The following is a 15899-nucleotide window of genomic DNA, read 5'->3' on the forward strand; positions in this document are numbered from 1 at the left end:
CATTCATCTTGGAATAAGTGTCCCACCAACTGTGGTCATTATTTTGCCTTTATTAATGTTTATTACATGGAATTTTCTCCAGGGTTGTTATAGAACCCTCCCCCTTGGGGGAACACTATCCTTGGTGTTCAACAACACCTATAACCAACAAGGTTGTTGTGAGAAAAACACACTTCCCATGGAGCTTTATAACTTAGCTCATTGTAGTAATTACAATGATCATCTTGCTGAGAAGAAAACCAAACTTGAAAACATAATAAGTTTAACATCATAAAGACATGACACCCATACTGCTTATTGGATCTTTCTAACATAGCTCATGGCAGTGTTTTCATCCATATACATATGTACATATACCAAATATCACCAAAACATGTACCAAAAACATATACCAAAACATCCTCTCAACTAGCGAATAAGGAAGGATACATATATCCCACATCTTATCCGTCATCTCCCATGTAGATTCATCAGGCCCAAAGTGCTTCCATTGCACCTTAACTTGTTCGATTAGTTGATCCTGAAGCATGAGCATGTTTCTCTGCAAAATGCATTGTGGTTCCAGCTGGAATTCTCCTTTTGGATCCACCTGCAATATAGACCAGTCAATCACATGATAAACATATTTAATATACTTCTTAAGAAATGACACATGGAAAACATCATGTAATTTCACTGTTGGAGGCAGTGCAAGTCGATAGGTTACTGGCCCAATCCTCTCAATAATCTTGAAAGGTCCACAAGATCGTAGTGCCAGCTTGGCACACGATCTAATGTGCAAGGAGATATTCTTTATTTTGATGGACAAGTACACCTGTTCCCCAACCTGGAACTCTTTTAACAACTTGTTCTAATATGCATAACTCTTCATCCTATCTTGTGATGCTTTCCAATTATTCTTTATTACCTGCATTTCCCTGTCAATGACTGCCAACATGTCCAGTCCAATCAACCCCCTATTCACCAGATCGCTCTAACTGATGGGAGTATTGCAACTCTGCCCATACAATGCCTGAAACAGACTCATCTTCAAGGATTCTTGCTACCCATTGTTATAAGAAAAAACTATCAGTGGAATGTACTCTTCCCACTTTCATTTTTTATGCATCACATACATCCTCAACATGTCCTCCAATATCCCGTTGACCCTCTTTGTTTGTCCATCTATTTGCAAATGATAAGATTTACTGAAGGCCAACTTTATGCCCAAACCTACAGAAAACTCCTTCCAAAACTTGGAAGTGAACTTTGCATCCGTATCTAACACAATCTTCTTCGAAACTCCATGCAATATTACCACGTCCCTGATGAAGACTTGTGCTACATCACTCACTGAGAATGTAGACTTCATTGGAATGAAGAGCACTACCTCTGTCAATATTTCCACCACTACCATGATGGAATCATGTTGTCTCACTATCCTTGATAAGCTTGTGATAAGTTTCATGGAAATGACTTCCCATTTCCACTTTGGAATTGGAATCGACTATTGCAGTCTAGCCTGGATGCTTACACTTTGCCTTCACCTTCTGACAATCCATTCACCTAGCCACAAAATCTACTATGTCTCTTTTCAAATTCAGCCAACAATAGAATTTCTTCACTACTTTCAGCGTATTCTGATAGTTTGGGAGACCTGAATATGGTTTTGCATGAAACTCCCTTAGGGTTACCTTCTTGAGCTCACTTCTATGTGGCACATATATTCTATCCCTAAATCTAATCATTCCATCTTCTGTGAGATGATATTCCACATCCTGTGTACTTGCATCTATACCTATGCCTGTACCACTACTTATACTTGTACCACCACCCATACCTATACTTGTACCTATACTCGGTTTCAACCTGTGCACAATCTCCATATACCTATCATCTTGTTGATCTGCTTGCAAGATCCTATCTTGTAAGTATGTCCCATAGGAGCTCATAGCTTCTATGTGATTTAGCTATATCCACTTGCTAAGAGCATCTACCACCTTGTTCACTTTACCTTTGATATACCTGATCTTGAAATCAAACTCACTGATCGTGGTCAACCATCGAGCCTGCCATTCAAATTCGGTTGGTAAGATAGATACCACAATTCACTATGATCACTCATCAATACAAACCTCCTGCCAAGAAGATAGTGCCTTCACATATTCAATGCATGTATGATCGCTTCCAACTCCAGATCATGTGTCGGGTAGTTCTGCTCATTCTCATTCAGTTTTCATGACTCATAGCATGCCACTTGTCCATCCTGCATAAGGACTCAACCAATTCCTCTCTTGAAAGAATTTATATATACGATAAACTCTTTGCTTGGATCTTGAATATTTAACACTGGTGCATGTGTCAACAAATGCTTAAGCTACTCAAAACTGGCCGCACAATCCTTTTTCCATTCAAACTTCCTACCTTTCCTCTACAATGATGTGATAGGATAAGAAATTTGCAAGAAGTTCCTAATGAACCTCCTCTAATAACTTGCTAACCCCATGAAATATCTCACCTCATCCACATTCCTGGGGGTTTCCCACTCCACGATAGCTCTTACCTTTTATGGGTCCACTGTTATGCTATCCTTGGAAACCACATGTTCCAAGTAGTGTACCTCACTTTGAATGAAACTACACTTGTTGAGTTTAACATACAACTGGTTCTCTCTCAACAATCTCAACACTGCTGCTAAATTCTCAACATGCTTTGCTTAATTTTTAGAATATACCAGTATATCATCAATGAACACAATAACAAAATTGTCCAAATACGGACGCAACACACTATTCATAAAGAAAATAAATGTAGCTGGAGCATTAGTTAAACTAAATGGAACTAAAACAAACTCATAATGCCCATATCTAGTCCGGAAAGTTGTCTTGTAAATGTCCTCCTCTTTAATCTGTACTTGATGATATCTGGATCTTAGATCAATATTCGAGAACACTACTGCTCCCTTCAACTCATTGAAAATGTCATCAATCCTTGGTAACATATACTTGTTCTTTATGGTCACTTTGTTCAACTTCCTGTGATAAATGCACAACCTAAGAGTACCATCTTTCTTCTTCACAAACAATACCGGTGTGCCACATGGTGATACGCTTGTCCTAATGTACCCCTTGTTAAGAATTTCCTTTAACTACAACTTCAACTCTACCAACTCAAGTGTATGCATCATGTAAGGTGCTATTGATGTTGGATCTGCCCCTAGAACCAACTCAATAGAAAAGTGTACTTACATATGAGGTGGAAACTCTAAACTATCCTCAGGAAATACATCCTAAAACTGATGTAAATCTGGGTACCTTCTCAAAACATCTGCATCCTCAATTTCCTTACATTTGTCACTAGAAATGTGCACTACAAATAACACACACCCTTTCCTACAACTACGCTTGGCCAGCATAACTGTCACCATTCTAACTGGTGTTGATTTATTCTTACCCCACAAAACTCTTTTTTCCCCATTTTCATCCAAGCACTCAATGGATTTGTCATAACAATCCACCTTGGTTCTAAGAATCTATAACCAATCCATGCCCAACAACACGTTGTATGATCCCAATGGTAATACATTCAAATGTCCTAAGGTAGTCATACCATTCAAATCAAATGCACAAGTTCTTACCTAATGATGAACTTGCTTCTTTTTACCTCTAGCCAACTGCACTAACCAAGACATTGCATGTACTTATTTATTCAAACCACACTTATCCACTAGGTTAGGATTAACATAATTATAATTAGATCCAGGGTCAATCAAAATAGAAACAACTTGATTGAAAAGATTACCATCAATATTAATTATAGATGCATGATGTTATGCATGTCTATTATCCAGTGCTATGTAGATCGTATGAATACTATGTCTAACATATCCTAGTGTATGTGTCTCCTGATAATTGTAGATCTTTGGTATACCACCTTGATATTTTCGATAATCTCTCCTACGATGCAATCCTCCACAAGTTCAACACCACATAGGCTCCTTATTCTACTCCTTAGATCGAAGTCCCCAACCTCTGTTAGATGCTTTGAACTTCTTAAATGACACTACATTCTTCTTGAGGTCTTTCTCGCTTATTGTCCAATTTTCCTTTATTCCTTGGATTACCTTTCTAGTTCGGCTTAGTCTCATATCTGCTCTTCGATTTCTCATAGCAATGCTTTAGCTTTTAGATGGCCTCATCCAATTATCTAGGCTCATCAATCTCAATCATGTCTTTGAATGCAATCGGTAACACACTAGTGAATCTTTGAATCTTGGCCTTTTCCTCCTTGAGGTAAGGTACATACCTCAATAGCTCCAAGAATCTACTAGTGCAGTCCTCATCTCTCATCGATCCCATCTTTAGCTCATAAAATTATTGTGCCTTGTCATCAAATTATCCCTTTGATAGTTACTTGTTCTTGAATAGTCACTCGAACCTATTCCAAGTCAAGTCCTCCTCATGAATACCTCTGAAATGCTTCACATCTACCACCAAATAGCTTCTTTTCCTTTGAGACTAAAGGTAGTTATTCTATCTTTCATGTTCTACGAGTAATCATGCAACCTAAAAAACTTCCTCATACCAAGCAACCATGCTTCTTTATCCTTTGATTTCTTCATCTCTCCATCAAATATAGGTGGATTTTCTTTCTTAAACTCATCCAGAAAATATCCCCTGTCACTCCTCTTCTAAGAATGATAACAATGATGATCATCATGCCTATCAAAACCAGAACTAGAATAGTACCTGTGTTTATCGCCTCTCCTATCCGGGGTATCAAAAAACTTTCAATCTCTCACTGTGTCATCTTTATCCGACATGTGACCACCATGAGACCTGCTTCCATATGTTGGAAATAATACTGAGAGGGGGGGGGGGGGGTGAATCAATATTATCAGGTCAATAAAACTTTTTCAATTTCATACTCAGAAACATATACGCTACTTCAGTTAAGTGAACCCGCGTGTATACGCTACTGTGTCTAAAGCAACTAGCGTATATCCAGAAATCTTATGATTCAGTTAGCTTATCTTCAGTAAATGCATCAGAACATTATTAACCATATTAACAGTAAACAGGTGCAGTATAATAGAACAGATCATCACACAAAGGCCACACACATGAACACCATGATATAAGGTGGAAACCCAATGTGGGTGAAAACCACCTGCTGCAATTTGTTTCTATCTTCCTTTAATAAGAAACTTCTTTTACAATGTACTGGTGCAGTCCTTTACCAGTACGCAGGCTACAACCTGCAGAGGGCTACAACCCTCATAGCTCTTGTACTAGCCGATCCATTTACTAGTACGTAGGTGCCTGCCTACAAAATGCTCCAACCTTTACTCGTTTTCCAGCTGCTCCTGGAAGGGAGCTACAACCCCCTGGCTCTTGTACTGGTTGATATGTTTACCAGTACGTAGGTGCCGGCCTACGATCTTCCCGGGACCACGTTTCATACATTTTCATACTGGATGCATGAAACAATCACCATTGTAGTACAACCTGCATCATCAATCTCTGAATCACCCAATACTGAATCACTAAAACCCTGTCAAGAACACAGACAACATAACAACAACCAGATCCAACTCCATCTTCATACTTCACATTGTATACGCTACTTCGACGAACCCAACCTGCGTGTATACGCTCTTTTACCAAAGACAACCCGCGTACAGATCTGTAAATTCAAACTTAAAACTCCGCAGCTATATCAGACATCAAAACATACTCAGATCATAACAATAAACATGCGTCAATAGATCTAGTCTATTCACAGTCAAACCATATGAAGATAATCATTCCAAGCCTTGAGATCCCATTCCATCGTTCATCATCATCCTCCACATGAGTGAAACCTTGGTTCAGATCACCAACCCATAACCAGCATTTGGATCTCTCACCTTATCAGATATTCGTCACTCACACACTCTCACCCTACTCATCTAGCCTAATGATCTTCTCCTTATATAGGCTTAGGCCCTTCACAATACCACGGTCCAAAACCATAGTAACATAATACCATCAACTCAATACTAGGGATCAACACGTCTGTCGAGACTCCATGGTCCAAAACCATAGGCACAAATTCCAAGGACTAACCGCCATGGACCAAAGGTAGGTTTTCCACATGTACGCGCTTTTACTGAAGCCAACCTGCGTGTATACGCCGATTTTCCTTAATGAACCTGCGTATATCTCTTTCTTGTCTTGTTGTACTAAGATCTGTCCTTTGATTAAGTTTCCATCACCTATACCTGCCTCCGAGTGAGTTGCCATCAAGGACAACACTTGTATCATAATGCCAACAATCTCCCCCTTTGGACTTGCTGGCAACCACCACACCAAGTCACTCTCCCCCTTTGACATCAAGGGCAAAGGGCGGACCAAGATATTCTCTTCTTTGGTATACCTTTTGCTATCCATACTCCCCCTGAGTACATGCTGAAATTTCTGATTGGGCTCTCCTTTGTATATGCCAAGTTGTATCAATCCATCCATGCTCCCCCTGAGCAGATGCAAGTTCTAAGACCAGCCATTCAAGACCATGACTATCATTCATCATATATGATATGTACCATAAGCAACAACCTGCAATACCATTCCTTTGATCAAACAGCAAGATGTATCATTTAGCTTCATAGACTTTATCAACAACTTCTAACCATAATGCCAACAATGCATTATTTGAAGTATATGCTCCCCCTGAGCCTGTGCCATCTGTAGTTAGATCTGATCATGCATACATCAGTAATAAGCATCAAGATCTCATCATCATCAAGTTAGGATTAAACACTTCTAACATCTTACAAGTATCAAAACATTTCCAAACATCCTCAGCAGACTGTAATCGTTAACCAAGAGAGTAGATATTGGACTGAATCATATCAGACCCCTTTTCTGAGCCTATCCCCACTGCATTTCTTCAGACTGACATATACACGATTTTGCAGTGTGAAACTCGCGTATATACGCGGATTTCCATCATGAAACTTGCATATGAGAATTAGAACACTGAAGTTTGACACTTTCAGCTTTCCTTCCTTCATCCAATTGATGCCTTAGTTTGAGGATCTCGTTTTCTTGCTCTTCATTCAGTGCTAGCAGCATTTGTCGAATTCTAGAGGCACATTCCAACTGATCTTTTAATCTGATGATTTCTTCTTTGAGGGCATTCTCCCTTTTGCTAGGTAGATCTTGCTCATCTATGATTTGATCTGATGCTTCATTTGCTTGTCCATCTTCAATCTGAGGTGATTCAGGATCTGAATACTTGCTTCCACTCTACGGCAGGTTGTCATTGTTCCTTTGAGCTGTCTTCTTCTTCTGACGTGCTTTCTTCCCCATTGTTCTACGAATCTCCTTCAAGCGATCAAGCTTCTCTGAAGGACCGGCTCTGATACCAATTGTTGGAAATAATACTGAGAGGGGGGGGGGGGGTGAATCAGTATTATCAGGTCAATAAAAAATTTTCAATTTCATACTCAGAAACATATACGCTACTTCAGTTAAGTGAACCCGTGTGTATACGCTATTGTGTCTAAAGCAACTAGCGTATATCCAGAAATCTTATGATTCAGTTAGCTTATCTTCAGTAAATGCATCAGAACATTATTAACCATATTAACAGTAAACAGGTGCAGTATAATAGAACAGATCATCACACAAAGGCCACACACATGAACACCATGATATAAGGTGGAAACCCAATGTGGGTGAAAACCACCTGCTGCAATTTGTTTCTATCTTCCTTTAATAAGAAACTTCTTTTACAATGTACTGGTGCAGTCCTTTACCAGTACGCAGGCTACAACCTGCAGAGGGCTACAACCCTCATAGCTCTTGTACTAGCCGATCCATTTACTAGTACGTAGGTGCCTACCTACAGAATGCTCCAACCTTTACTCGTTTTCCAGCTGCTCCTGGAAGGGAGCTACAACCCCCTGGCTCTTGTACTGGCTGATATGTTTACCAGTACGTAGGTGCCGGCCTATGATCTTCCCGGGACCACGTTTCATACATTTTCATACTGGATCCATGAAACAATCACCATTGTAGTACAACCTGCATCATCAATCTCTGAATCACCCAATACTGAATCACTGAAACCCTGTCAAGAACACAGACAACATAACAACAACCAGATCCAACTCCATCTTCATACTTCACATTGTATACGCTACTTCGATGAACCCAACCTGCGTGTATACGCTCTTTTACCAAAGACAACCCGCGTACAGATCTGTAAATTCAAACTTAAAACTCCGCAGCTATATCAGACATCAAAACATACCCAGATCATAACAATAAACATGCGTCAATAGATCTAGTCTATTCACAGTCAAACCATATGAAGATAATCATTCCAAGCCTTGAGATCCCATTCCATCGTTCATCATCATCCTCCACATGAGTGAAACCTTGGTTCAGATCACCAACCCATAACCAGCATTTGGATCTCTCACCTCATCAGATATTCGTCACTCACACACTCTCACCCTACTCATCTGGCCTAATGATCTTCTCCTTATATAGGCTTAGGCCCTTCACAATACCACGGTCCAAAACCATAGTAACATAATACCATCAACTCAATACTAGGGATCAACATGTCTGTCGAGACTCCATGGTCCAAAACCATAGGCACAAATTCCAAGGACTAACCGCCACGGACCAAAGGTAGGTTTTCCACATGTATGCGCTTTTACTGAAGCCAACCTGCATGTATACGCCGATTTTCCTTAATGAACCTACGTATATCTCTTTCTTGTCTTGCTGTACTAAGATCTGTCCTCTGATTAAGTTGCCATCACCTGTACCTGCCTCTGAGTGAGTTGCCATCAAGGACAACACTTGTATCATAATGCCAACACCATATGCCCCATTAATTTTGTCCACCTGTTCATGGCTGATCGAAAGGGGTCTCTATCACTGCAATTATGAAAAAGTCTTAAGTATCCCTACATTTGCCTCTGTTTTTTCTCTTGCGTGTGAATTATTCTATCATTGTATACCTTACAACTCCTTATTTCTTCCTTTAAGCTTCTCAATGTGATTATCAAATGAGAGGAATTCCCAACACAAAGTTTCTCATCTAATCCATAGGGAGAGTCTCGGGAACTGTAGTCTACCATCTTGCTAGTCATCTTTGATATTCTTCCTACAAGGTATATCATGTTAGCTAAACCAAATCACAATAAAGAAACGTGCCTTAGCATAATTCGAGGAGGATACCTCATCGACAATATCAACAAATCAGTGTAATACATGTATAACATAATCATGAAAACATATAGAAATGTAACACATAATCATATAACCATATAACCATCATTTTAGCTAGAGTCTTATTGTAGCCGCTACAACACCACCCAAAATTTTTGGGCATATCCAAATTTTTTGGTACCCCCCAGGATACTAGGGTTTTGATAAGTCCTTCAACTGGTTACTCTCCCCACGACCCTTCCTATAAAACCCTGTTGATGCACCTAGTCACACTTCATACATTGCATCCACACATCATGCTTTATCCCAGTTATAAACCTTATGATTGCATTAGGGTTTAAGGGTGTGTTGCTTGAAGGAGCATTGAGAGCCTCGTGACTTCGAAACCTATCCTCCTATAGTGTACATTTTCAATTAGTGGAGGCACTGTGTGTTGACATACATGACTTCAAGTGGGATTTCATTATGTTTTCCATATTAGGGTTTGGGAGAAACCCTAAATTGTCAAAATAGAGGGTGCATTCTCACCTTCATTGTCTAGCATCATGGGAATAATCATTATGTGTCGTGTCCCATAGGTTCATGATTGTTCCCCCCCATGTCATCATGTGCATTAGGGTCATAACAATGTTGTCTTTCCCTTTCACCCTTGAAACCCTAGTTTGACATGAGTTAAAATTATCACCCCTCATAATGCATGTTCACTAGTGTTTCAAGGCACTTTCTCTATAAATACGTCATCCCCCATAGGAAACACAAATATTAAAGTCACTAGAAATTGGTGGTTCAATTAATGCCTAGTTTAGAATTCATCTCAAAAGGAGAATTTGAAGCATGACATGCTCAACCCATGCCACCCATAACATCTTAATTTGGGTCATTTATGGTTCATGCTTCGTGAATAAATTGTTTTTCATTATTATTTGTTTGCTTTCATACTCTCACATGAAAATAGTTGACTTTCATACTCTCACATGAAGATACCAATATTGTAAGCTAACTTATTTTCATCCCATCTTCTTTTCAGGAAATTGGTTGAAGATGCCATATACATTTGCAACAATAGCGTTGAATAATCTCTTAACATGAAGATGGTGGCTTATATCATGATGAAGGGAACTAAAATGGGGCATTAAATGGGGCTCATCGCAAAATGCATGGGAGGAGCACATCAACATAACATTAGAATAGAGATTTTGAAACTCACATCTTAAGGCCTCACATACAGTAACGTTGCATTAAAATGGCACTTCTCAAAGAACATACATGGCATGCATACACATGGATGTAACCTCAAAGCACCCTCGACAATTCTGAACAAAGTAGTTTTTGGATCATTTAAAGGCACACCTATAATTGTTTCATGAACGAGGATTCTATTACAAACCAAAAGGAAAATAATATGTAACCCACTTCATAGTTATGGTTCTATTCTAGTCGTTTGGAGGTATGGAACAATTGTAGTAGGAATTTGTGTGGTAATCATAGAGGTCACATGTTACGAGCATACCCAGATCAATATTTCATAGCGACACCCCAACGCTACGTAACGGGTATGTTTCACCAATGCGTTAATAGAAGTAAACCAGAGGTGGGGTAGAAAGATGCACAAAAAGATGGACACATCATATTTTGGCTTAAAAATATGTATCTTCAAAGCTCTAAAACCAGTGTGGATTGGGTGAGCATTAAAGAAGGATGTGACTATCCATGTATGCCTAGATGGGAGCACAACCCAATTTTAAATATGAATTTGCATCGTTGTGAAAAAAATGCAGTGATCCTGGAAACCCCACCGTCACTAGTAGCCAAGTTGCACTTCATGGGCGCAACACTTGGAGTAAAATTTCAAAGTTATGATTCAAGTGACACTAAGATTTGAATATTCAAAAGGATTTCATGTTATATAGAAAGGCATGAATAACACATTCGTTGGTCGCTAGATGGGTAAAATAAATATGAAGATCATGGCTCTTCCTTCCATCACATAATCTTTAGCTGCAATTCCTCATCATAAGCATGAATACCACTGGAATGGGCATGAACTGTGTAGGTAGGAGGTACGATATTCTTAGTAACAAGACTTGGTGATCTTATATAAATTCATTATTGGTGATACATACTAGTCACATTTCTAGTTGAAGAAGCCCAAGTTGCATCATGTTGGGTGGTCAAATTTTCAACATAGGTCGCCCAAGTTGCATTTTCAACCTCAAATAAGTCACCAGAGGTGCGAACAAACATGTGAGGTGACTGTGCAAACTCTGGAAAGTTGCATATCCATCGAGGTCACAGAGTCGCACTCCAGAAATGGCTAGAAGGGGAAACCTCTTCTGATGAATGATTGTGCAACCTCTGGCAAGTCGCATCTCTATCGAGGTCATAGGGTCACACTCTAGAAATGGCTAGAAGGGGCAAACTCCACCAATGCGCAACTATGCGACCTCTTCTAGAGTAGGCGAGTTGCAAGTCTGCGCCTAAGGAAACTAAAAATGATGTGACCCTTTGTTGAGTGTGACTATGTGACTGATTGCATCATTTTTTTATTGGTTGCTAAGTCACACTGTTAAGCATCAAAGAAGAAACTGAAAGCATGACCTTTGCTCAAGTGCGACCATGCGACTTCCACAGGGCACTATTCTGAATATGACTAATCACAAGGTTGCATGATTGTGATTAGGGGTACCTCGCGATCCCACCTTTTCAGTGACTTACATAACTGATATGGGATATGAATTATTTGTGAATCTGAGGTGGGATATCTCTCTTTGTTGGGCATATTTCCTACCATAAATCGCAGCCCAAGTCTACGACCTGCTGTAAGGTTCTAGCATGCCCCACATATTTTTATCATACACAGGTCTCGCATTACATCCAATTACAATTTAAGGAATTGGATTACATTTGGTCATGGAGTGGAAAATCTTATTTTGTTCATCGCACAATAGTCATCTTCAAATTCTTACCTTCCTCTTATATATATATATATATATATATATATATATATATATATATATATGGTCATACAAGAGGAGAGACATCCACCACAAATCAACTATTGGATTTCCTCTCAGACCTTCAAAAAAACATTAACAATTTCAATTAAGGAAAAAGAGAAATAGTTTTTTTTTTTTGCCACACCTGTTGAAAATAGCAACAAGAAATGATAAAAATAGAAGTGCTAAAAATAGCACTGCTATAAATAGCAGTTTGGGTACCAGTGTTGGACATAGCAACAAGAAATGAAAAATGAAGTGCTAAAAATAGCATTGCTACAAATAGTATTCTAGGATGGATTCCAATTTTAGTTAGCCCCTGAACTAAAATTAAGAAGTAAAATTCGAATTTGATTTTAGCAGCTATATGAAAAATAATTAATTAATTCATCTTGAGTTAATTAGTTGTAGAAAATCAAACATGAAGTCTATGTGGGGACATGCAATAGTTATCCCATTGATTGAGGAATTTATCCCTTAGTTAAAGAGATAAGGATGAGTTGTAATTACATAGCTCAATTAACTGAGTTAAGTCCAATTAGATTAGTTCCAACAGTTTGTGGAATTAATTGTGAGTTCAGTTAGTTAATTCTTGCATGCATGTAACTTCTGCTATCTAGATAACTGAATATTCTCTCATAAATAACTCATGCGTGTCAGTTCAGTCAGAGAACCAGTTGAGATCAGAGGAAGGGATAGTGTACTATCAGTTGGAGGATATTTCCTATATGGGAAACTCATCCATGCAGAAGGAATTATCTCCTTCAGGATTTCACAATTAGATGAGAGGTTAGTGAGTGTGTGAAGAGGCCAATTCACACAGGTGGTAGCACTGGACCCCAAGGAAAATTGTGCAAGGAAATAGGAGGCTTGGAGGGCAAAGGAGAAGGTTGTGAGAGCCTTTGATTTTCTATGAGCAGTATTGTTTGATTGTAGAGGGAGAAGGATAGTTTTTGAGCTGATTCTTTTTGTAACTTGAAGATATTTCCACTTGTATGATAATACAAAGATTGGTGTTTTAGGTCGAGGCTTTCCCTGGGTTATTTTTTTTTTATGTATGATTGATTTCTCATTCTCAGTTATATGTGTTCTTTTGATCTTGCTCAATTCGATTAAGCTTCCGCAAAGTGTTGTAGAAGTAGATCTTGTAATGCGTTTTAGTATAGTGCATAATTTGTTGATCTACAGTGGCAATTTCTACAACACCGTCCTCTGTCCTTGATGGGATCAAATCCACACTATGACACTACGACCTTGATCATGATCATTTCTTGCATGGGGTATTAACAGGGTTGCTATCACATTGACCATTTAAATGTTAAGTCATCATCATCAACATATTGATGTGTTGGGAATTGAAGTAGGTTAATTGATGCTTCTTATATACACAGTCAGAGAGAAATGTTGTAATGGATAGTGACTAATTTCTTGGAGAAACATCATTGACCGAGGAAATATTTCACTAGACCTTCTAAGTTACATTAAGAACTATTATGATGATGCAAGTGTTACTCAGAGCTGTGGTTTCCAATACCATAAAAATACTTGCCCTCAGATGGAAACAATACAAATGAAACTTGCAAGCCAAAATAAAAGTGAAGGGACACTAGCGAAAAGGACAATTAGTAGCAGATCTACATTCAACGCCCAATCCACAATAGGCCCATGGGAAAAATATTCATTGAAGAAGCACATAGAGAATATAAATGCCACTCTCTCTGAAAGCTTAGTGGCACAATGATTGACCACACAGGGGTCTTCATTAGTTATTTATTAATGTCATTCTTTCAATTAGTTGATTGTACTCCCAGTATCTATAAAGTATGTCTAACCCATGTTATTTTCTTGCAGGTAGACAGAAGAAAGCAAGATGTTGGATTAGGGTTTCTCATGAATCTTTATTAACTAGGGTTTCCTATAGCAAGCAAGATGGTCCCTTAGAAGTTCCAATAATATTTCAATGAACTGGAAGGCACATCACCCGAAGATGGCTAAATTCAAGTGAGGCATAGTGGCAAGAAAATAGGCCTATTCTAGGAACAAGCATATGCATCATTTCAACACACGGGAAACAAGCATTTTAGGGTTTCCAAGAACCCTCTACATCCTTCTCCCTCTCCCTCATCATAATGTAAATATTACCCACCATAATATAAGCAGCTACGTTAGGACTGATTTGGGCATGTGATAATCATTTCACTTGAGAAAGAAGTGAGTAAGCTCAAGAGTCATGAGGGTAGTTGAAATGGCATGAGGGGAAGTCAAAGGTCGTAATCGGTGAAAATTCACCTCGTCTAATTGATTGGGACTTTCAACACTTTAGTTAAGGCTAGGATTAGATAGCTAATTAATGCTTGAGAGCTAGAGGAACTCATCCCTTGGCAGCTAGTAGATGGAGCTGTAGTGAGGCTAAGGTTTTCCATTGGGTAATGATATGAGCAGCCCATGTTCCATTGTTTGGATTTAACCAACTACTAGTTATGTACTTGAATTTGTAGTAGCATTAACAATATTTTCTCTTTATTCGATATTGATTCCCATGGTTACTCATGGTGGTTGCATTGGCTCTTTGATACTTCACTATATTTGTATGTGTGTCATCATATACGCAATATGTTATGGACTAATTAATAGTGATTACATGTATGATTTGCTTTCAAATCTGTGTTTACTTGTTCCTTGCCATGTCGGGGATATACTGCGAACTATTTTGCAATTAAATTTTGGCATGTTCCTATTTACTGTATGTTTGATTGGATTTCAACTAACCGATCCCTCTCATGGCATACCTCTTTTCATTATTGTTGAGACTTATTTTTTTCTCTGTTTGTAGTTTGTCAATCTTGGGTCGATTCTTGTTTCATTGTCTAGTAATTTCACCCTTCTCCCCACACTAAGACCTTATCATTTGACATCCTAGAGCAGAAGAATTTATGGTGGGAGTCGAGCCCACATACTGGATGGAGCTCCTCTCTCAAATGTTGTGAGGTCTAATCAGGACTTCACATCGGGCAGACCCCCTGATTCTTGGTGGTACATTTCAGCTCATCAACAAATTAGCACTAGAAGGAGGGGAAGATGACAAGATGAGCCCTTAGAGGCTACAATTTAGTCTCATATATGTAAATGGATCCATCCCACATTTTTCTCCCAGGGTTTTTATCTGATTTGTCCATTTTTCAATGTCCAATCCCCGATGAGCCTCTATATCACTTGTCTCAGTTAAAGTTTCATGGTAAGGATGGAACGTCCTTGACCGAGAACATTTTTTATTTCCTTAATTTTTAGGAATATTAGGAGGTTGATGATTAAGACTTTACTTGTGTGCTCTTATCCCTCACCCTTGAAGGTCGCATCAAACGATGATGGCAGACAATGTTAGCAGCTTCAATCCATTCATTTGAGCAGCTCATTGGTAAGCTACGACAATTGTTTTACAGGTATGATTTTCAAGATATGTTTAGAAAATTAAATGAGATTAGGATGAGACCTAAAGAATATTTAGAAGATTTTTCTTCTAGATTTGTACATATTTTTATTGAATTTCCTGAGAGAGATGTCGACTAGTTGTATTTGAGTGAAAATTTTCTACGGTTGGTTTTCATTTCTCTGCAACATCTTCAATTTGAAACCAATCCCGATTCTTGTGAGTATCATGACAATCTACAAGTTACAAGTTGTCCAGGTTTCTCCT

The sequence above is a fragment of the Pinus tabuliformis genome, chromosome 1_2 (genome assembly GCF_031772625.1).
Source record: "Pinus tabuliformis cultivar Carrire ecotype Pingquan chromosome 1_2, CPIR1, whole genome shotgun sequence".
Classification (NCBI taxonomy): Eukaryota; Viridiplantae; Streptophyta; class Pinopsida; order Pinales; family Pinaceae; genus Pinus; species Pinus tabuliformis.